The sequence below is a fragment of the Desmodus rotundus genome, chromosome 3 (genome assembly GCF_022682495.2).
Source record: "Desmodus rotundus isolate HL8 chromosome 3, HLdesRot8A.1, whole genome shotgun sequence".
In the NCBI taxonomy this organism is placed as follows: domain Eukaryota; kingdom Metazoa; phylum Chordata; class Mammalia; order Chiroptera; family Phyllostomidae; genus Desmodus; species Desmodus rotundus.
In genome coordinates this window covers 197,390,438-197,397,450 of record NC_071389.1, presented here as the reverse complement: position 1 = coordinate 197,397,450, position 7,013 = coordinate 197,390,438, and the positions used below count along the sequence as shown (strand labels likewise).

Sequence of the window (7,013 nt, the reverse complement as noted above, 5' to 3'; positions counted from 1 at the left end):
GTCAAAAATTTTTGGAAAAAAAAAATGAAGCTGGACAGTAATCAAGACAGTATGAGATTGTTGATGTCAAAACAAAAGAATAGAGGGCAGATATAGACCCATATATTTTCAACTGACTTTAGACAACAGTACAAATGCACTTCAGTGGAGGAACTATAAAGTCTTTTCAATAAATGGTCAAGGAACAACTGGGTATTTTTATGGAAAAAAATGGACTTCAATTCCTATCTCATACCATGTGCTAAAACTGACTCTAAATTGATCACAGTCCTAACTGTAAAACCTCTGGAAGAAAACACGGGAGAAAAATGCTTGTGATCACGGATTGGGCAAGTACATCTCAAATATAACACCCAGATCACAGTCCATAACAGAAAAAAACTGATAAATTGGACTTCATCAAAATGAAAATCTTCTGGTCTTTCTAAAGATACTGATAATAGAATAAGTAGAAAGACAAGCCACAGACTAGGAGAAAACATTTCCAAATTTTTGTTTTAAATAACAATAAAGAAATACGCTAGCTGGAAACTAGATAGATCCATGAATAGAGGAACAATAAAATATGATATGTCCATATGACAAATTCTTTCCAGAAATAAAAGGAAACAGATCTATATGACCTGACAGAATGACTTTAGAGACATTTAGTGAAAAAGATGAACTGCAACACAAAAGGTATGGGGGGATTCATTCGTGTGTGTGTGTGTGTGTGTGTGTGTATAAATAAATAAATAAAATCAGTCCTCCCCAAAACCTCAGTTCACAAACTCAAATGTGCAAGAAATAGTGAAATGGCACATTTCTTTATTGTTACTTAAAACAAAAATTTTACCTCCAAGCCCTCAACTCACCAAGCTGGTGGGAAGTGGATCATAAGGACTTGAGGCATTATTGTCCCTCCCCCGAGCCCAGAAGTTTGTTCAGACCCCAGGAGCACGCGCCCTGCCGAGGCATGTGCGGGCAAGGACCATGACTCCACTCTCTCTGTGTCCTCTGTATTTGGCTCACTGGACATGACGAACATCATGCAGGGAATGGTTGAGAAATGCATGCCATGGACGCGTGGGTGAGTGGCAGGGCCAGAGTCCCAGATCGGGGTCCACTACTCTGTGCTTCTGACATCTGTGATTTAGAGTGACCCATGCTTTGCAGGAGCTGCCTCTCCAGGCTGCAACCTGAAGTGATAAGGTTATTTTCAGGGCCAGCTTCCTAAGCTTACAATCCGTGGGGTCACACAGGGCCCTGTGCTCAGAAGGGCCATACTTGGTACGCCACCCTCTCCCTACTGGGCAGTATCAGAGGAGAACTAAGAGAGAGCCAGGACTTTCACGTCTGACCGTAGGTATTAAGAGAAAGGCAATCTTCACTTGCAGCGTCAGCGTGTCGGCGCTAAGGCCTTGGGCGAGGGGAGGGTAGTAATGAAACACTCCACTCCTACACTTGCCAACCAGAGAGGTGTCAGGGCAAGATGGGCGAGGGGGAGCTGGAGCAGAACTCCTGCTAATTACAATGCAGGGCCCCCACCCCTTAGTGTCACCCAAGGCTGAGTGGGGAACCTGGACTTCTACCCCCACTCGTAGTAACAAGGAAGCTCTTCCACTTCCCCTGCTGATGTCAAAGGAAGCCAGGTAAAAGAAAGTTTAAATAAGACCCAGAGTCTCATAACACAATCTCTAAAATGTTTCAATAGAAAAATCACTCATCATACTAAAAACAAGGAACATCTTAAACTAAATTAAAAAAAGACAATCACTAGAAGCGAACAGCGAGATGAGAGATGGCAGAATTATCAGATAAAGATTTAAAGCGGACATTATAAACATACTTCAACAAGCAATTATGAACATGCTTGAAACAAAATAAAAAATAGTCTCAGCAGAGAAACATTAGGTATAAGGAAGAACCAGATGGAAATTTTAGAACAACAATCAAAATAAAAAGCCCAGTGAATGGGTTCAAAAGCAGAAAGGAGAGAAAATAACCAGTGAACTGGAAAATAAAGCAATGGAAATTATTCAATCTGAACAACAGAAAAAACAGACTGAGGAAAAAATGAACAGGGCCTCAGGGACCTGTGGGACTATAAAAAGATCAAGCATCACGTCATCACAGCCTGGGAAGGAGAGGGGAAAGAGGGCAGGGCTGAGCAAATACTGAAAGAAAACGTTCCAAATTTTGTAAGAGGCATCACAGACCCAAGGAGCTGAGCAAATCCCAAGCAAGCTAAATTCAAACAAGTCCACGCGAAGCTACATCACAAACTTCTGAAAATTAAAGTAACAAAGAACTTTTGAGAGTAGCCAGAGAAAAACAATACCCTGTTTTTGTCATTCAAAACCAATTGGAATGACAGCTGATTATTCATCGGAAGCCATAGGGGCCGGAAGGAAGTAACACACAGGTGTTTTAAAGTTTAAACTGTCAACCCAGATTCCCATACCCAGTGAACATACCCTTCAGGAATGCTGGGGGGAAATCAGGAAATTCTCAGATTAAAAAAAAACAACTAAGAATCTGTCATCAACTGATCTGCTCAACTGACTTTTTAAAAAGGTGCAAAAGCTATTCGGTGGAGGAAGGCTGGCTTTTCAACAAATGGTTCTGGAGAAATCAGATATCCATAGGCAAAAAAAAGGAACCTTGACCTAAATCTAACACATTTTACAAAAATTACCATAACTAAAAATGGATTATGTACTTAAATGTGAAACATAAATGTTTCTTTAAAAAATCATAGGAAATCTTCTGGACTTAGGGCTAAGCAAAGCGTTCTTAGGTTTGACAGCGATAGGACAATCCATAAAAGAAAAAAAACCTGATAAACTGGCTTTCATCAAAATTATATACTTTTGCTCTGTGGAAGACCCTGTTGAAAAGATTACAAAATAAGCTACAGAGTGGGGGAAATATTTGCAAACCACATATCTGACAAAGGACTAGTATCCAGAATATAGGGGTGGGCAAAGGTAGGTTTACAGTTGTCAGTATGAGAAACAGCTTATTCTTGTTTTATTATTTATTAATTATTGTATTATCTTCCACACAAACTGTAAACCTACTTTTACCCACCCCATATGAAGAACTCTCAAAACATAATAGGTAAAGAAATAATCTAATTGGCAAATGGGCAAAAGACATGAAAAGACATTTCACTACAGAGACTAAAGGTGGGAAGTAAGCTTGTGAAAGGCTGTTTAATATCGCTAGCCATTAGGGAAACATAAATTAAAACAAGATAACCCTACATACCTAATAGAATGGCCAAAATTGAGAAAGTTGCTCTAACACGTGCGAAAGAGGACCTGGGGACTGGACCTCGCTCGTGCCTTGCTAACAGGAATCCTGGTACAGTTGCCCTGGAAAACAATTTGGTGGTTTCTTAACTGAACACACACCACACACATGACCCAGCAATTAGAGTCCCGGGCACTTACACTAGAGAAATGAAGCCTTACGTTAACGGTAACTGGCTCTAAATTCTCTTCATTACATGTCACGCTGCCTCTCATTCTGTGGAGGGTATTTACTTTCTTGTTGTGCTGTCCTTTACCAATTTTCTAAAATCGCTGTTTCTAATAAGGACAGATAGGACACTTTTCTTTTTTAAATAGATGAGAGCAAGAAAATATCATTAAAATACTACACTAGACTCGCCCTGACTGGTGTGGCTCAGTTGGTCGGGCGTTGTCCTGCAAAGCAAAACACTGCTGGTTCAATCCCTGGTCGGGACACGTGCCTGGGTTGTGGTTCAGGTCCCTGGTCAAGGCCCACAGCAGAGGCAACCTTTGCCCCTCCATATTTCCCTTCCTCTCTTTCTCCTTCCCTTCCCCTCTCTCTAAAAATAAATTTAATAAATAAAATATAATGGACTTTACACATTTGAAAAATCACCAGAGACCATTTTTTTTCCCATAGCATAATTGGGATATAATTTACATGCCGTAAAATTTCCCCGTCACCCATTCACTCTATGGGTTTGGACAAGTGTGTAATGACTGTACCCACCACTATAGTATCATAAAGAACGGTTTCACTGTGCGGAAAACCCTCTGTACTGCACCCATTCATCCCTCCCTCCTCCAGCCTCTGGCAGCCAATGATCCTTTCATTATCTCCATAGTTCCCCCTTTTTCCTGTACGTCGGGTACGTCCTACAGCTGGAATCACACAGTATGTAGCCTTTTCAGATTGGCTTCTTTCACTTGGTGATACCCATTTAAGTTTCCTTCGTGTCTTTTCATGGCATTACAGCTCATTTCTTTCTAGCACTGAGCATGCCCCATTGTTGGCAGGTACCACTGTTCATGTATTCATTCACCTCCTAAAGGACTCCTTGGTTGCTTTCAAGTTCTGGCAGTTATGAACATAAACCTCCACTGCAGGCTTCCTGTGGACTTAACTTTTCAGTTCATTGGGTAATACCCAGGGGTGGGACTGCTGGATTGCGTTGAGAATGTTTCGTTTCGTTAGGAATCCACCAAACTGTCTTCCCAAGTGGCTGTGTGACTTTGCATCCTCACCAGCAATGAGTGAGCATTCCTGCTGCTTCACATCCTCATCAGCACTTGGCGTCACCTCTGTTCGTTTTTAATTGAACTGTTTGTCTTTTTGTTATTGAGTTGTAAGAACCTTTTATATATTCTAGCTACGAGTCCCTTATGAAATACAAGATTAACAAATATTTCCCCCCAGTTTGTGGGTGGTTTTGGAGGCCCCTTCTTTGTTCTCATGAAGAGGAATATTAAACACCAAATTCATGATAGAGGTTACACCTAGAGGAGGCAGGAGCATGGCCTGGGTTGGAGTCACAGGTAGGAATCGTATCGATGCTGTGAGAGACTCGGGAGCCGCGCTGTCAAGCAACCTAGTCTGTGCCTCATTTTTCTCATCTACAAAATGGGCACAATGTTTATCTCACAGGTGTGTCGTGAGGCTTAAACAAGTCAACGTGCTGGGAGAACTTAAAACCGTGGTTACCAGGTCCATAGTATGCTTTATAGAGATTTTAATTGTATTAACCATTTCTTTTTTTTTTCCCCATTGGCACCAGTGTTTATTTCAGGGAGAAGGGCTTGAAGGCCTACATCTGTCCTGTGGGGTCTTGGGGCCTCCAGCTTCTCACTTGGCCTTTGGGTTACGGAACTTGCGTCCAGCAAAGACAGCCTTGTCCCCGAGCTGGTTGTATTTGGCCAGACGCTCTGAGCAGCAGGGGGCACCAGTCTTGATCTGTCCCGTGCAGAAACCCACCACGAGGTTGGCAATAAATGTGTCCTCAGTCTCCCCAGAGTGGTAGCTCACCATCACTCCCCAGCCATTAGACTGAGCCAGTTTGCAGGCCTGGATGGATTCGGTCACAGAACCAATCTGGTTGACCTTCAGCAACAAACAGTTGCAGGCTTTCTTCTCAACGGCCTGGGCAATCCTCTTAGGGTTGGTGACTGTGAGGTCATCTCCCACGATCTGGATGTCCACACCCGAGAGGAACGAGGTCCAAGTGGCCCAATCATCTTGGTCAAAGGGGTCTTCAATGGAGACCACAGGATAGTTCTTAATGAAGCTCTTGTACAGGTCCCCCAGCTTCTCCCCAGTGATGTGCTGTGAGGGGTCATTGGGTGACTTGAAGTCAAGATCATACTTCCCATTGCGATAGAACTCAGACGCCGCCACATCCATACCAATCACCACTTTGTCTGGGTAGCCAGCTGCCTGGATGGCTGTCTTCAGCAGCTCCAGGGCCTCATTGTTCTCCAGGATGTTGGGTGCAAAGCCGCCCTCATCACCCACATTGGTGGCGTCCTTCTCATACTTGGCCTTGATGACCTCCTTGAGGTGGTGGTAGACCTTGGCGCCAATGTGGATGGCTTCCTTGAAGGAGCTGGCTCCCACAGGCAGAATCATGAACTCCTGCATGGCCAGCTTGTTTCCAGCATGGGAGCCCCCATTGATCACATTGAAGGCAGGGACTGGGAGGACCAGGTCTGGGTTCCCAGCAAGATCTGCAATGTGTCGGTAGAGTGGGACCCCCTTCTCAGCTGCTCCAGCCTTGCACACGGCCAGGGACACTCCCAGGATGGCATTGGCCCCAAACTTGGATTTATTCTCAGTCCCATCCAGCTCAATCATAAATTTGTCAACTTTTTCTTGATCCACAATGCTTAGTTTCTTTTCCAGCAGAGCAGGACCCAGAGTCTTGTTGATGTGTTCCACAGCCTTCAGGACACCTTTGCCCAGGTATCGAGATTTGTCTCCATCTCGTAGTTCCAGAGCTTCATAGATACCTGTAGAGCTCCACTGGGCACAACTGCTCGGAATCGGCCCTTGGCTGTGTATAGGTCCACCTCCACCGTGGGGTTGCCCCTGGAGTCCAGGATTTCCAGGGCAAAGATTTTCTGCATGGCCATGGCCGGATGTCTTGGCTGGAGGCTTTGGGTGAGCTCCGAGTCTAGGTGGCAGCTGGGACAGTGTCCGTATTAACCATTTCTTAAATTAGGTACTGGGGTTCAAAAGCTTTCACTTAACTAACGTGCTTTATTATTTATCTATGTGACGTGCTTTATTTTGCATAATTCATTTAAATATACAAATATATTTTAAAATAAAAGAAGACTAGAATTCAAATTTTTGACTCTTTAAAGAGGGAAAGACTGGGTTAGAGGGAGGGCCACACCCCGTGCTGGCCCGGGGCCGGAGCTCAGCTCAGCCCAGCCGCTGCCCCTTCCCCGACACTCACAAGGCACCCGGGGAAAGACCCGAACGCCAGGCAAGAGTCAGGGACTGGCGGAGAACGTAAAGTGGCAAAGGACGCGGTCTCGGCGCCACCTCGGTTTCCTCACCTGTACAATGGCCCACCTGATCCATGCGATTAAAGAAGGCTAAGTAACTAAACAGTGCGCCTGCTGTCAAGTTAGCTGTTACTTTCCCTTTCACACTTCTAGGCTCTCCGTGTTCAGAGATAAGCTCAGCAGAAAAATGCCAGGAAGGAGATAGATACCCGGCTCCAAACTTGAGGG

General features: G+C 44.3%; 1 pseudogene; it reads right to left on the bottom strand.

Moving 5' to 3' along the window:
* Positions 1 to 5,090: 5,090 nt before the first annotated feature.
* On the bottom strand, positions 5,091 to 6,444 carry LOC112321876 (beta-enolase pseudogene; annotated as a pseudogene).
* Between the last annotated feature and the right edge of the window lie 569 nt (positions 6,445 to 7,013).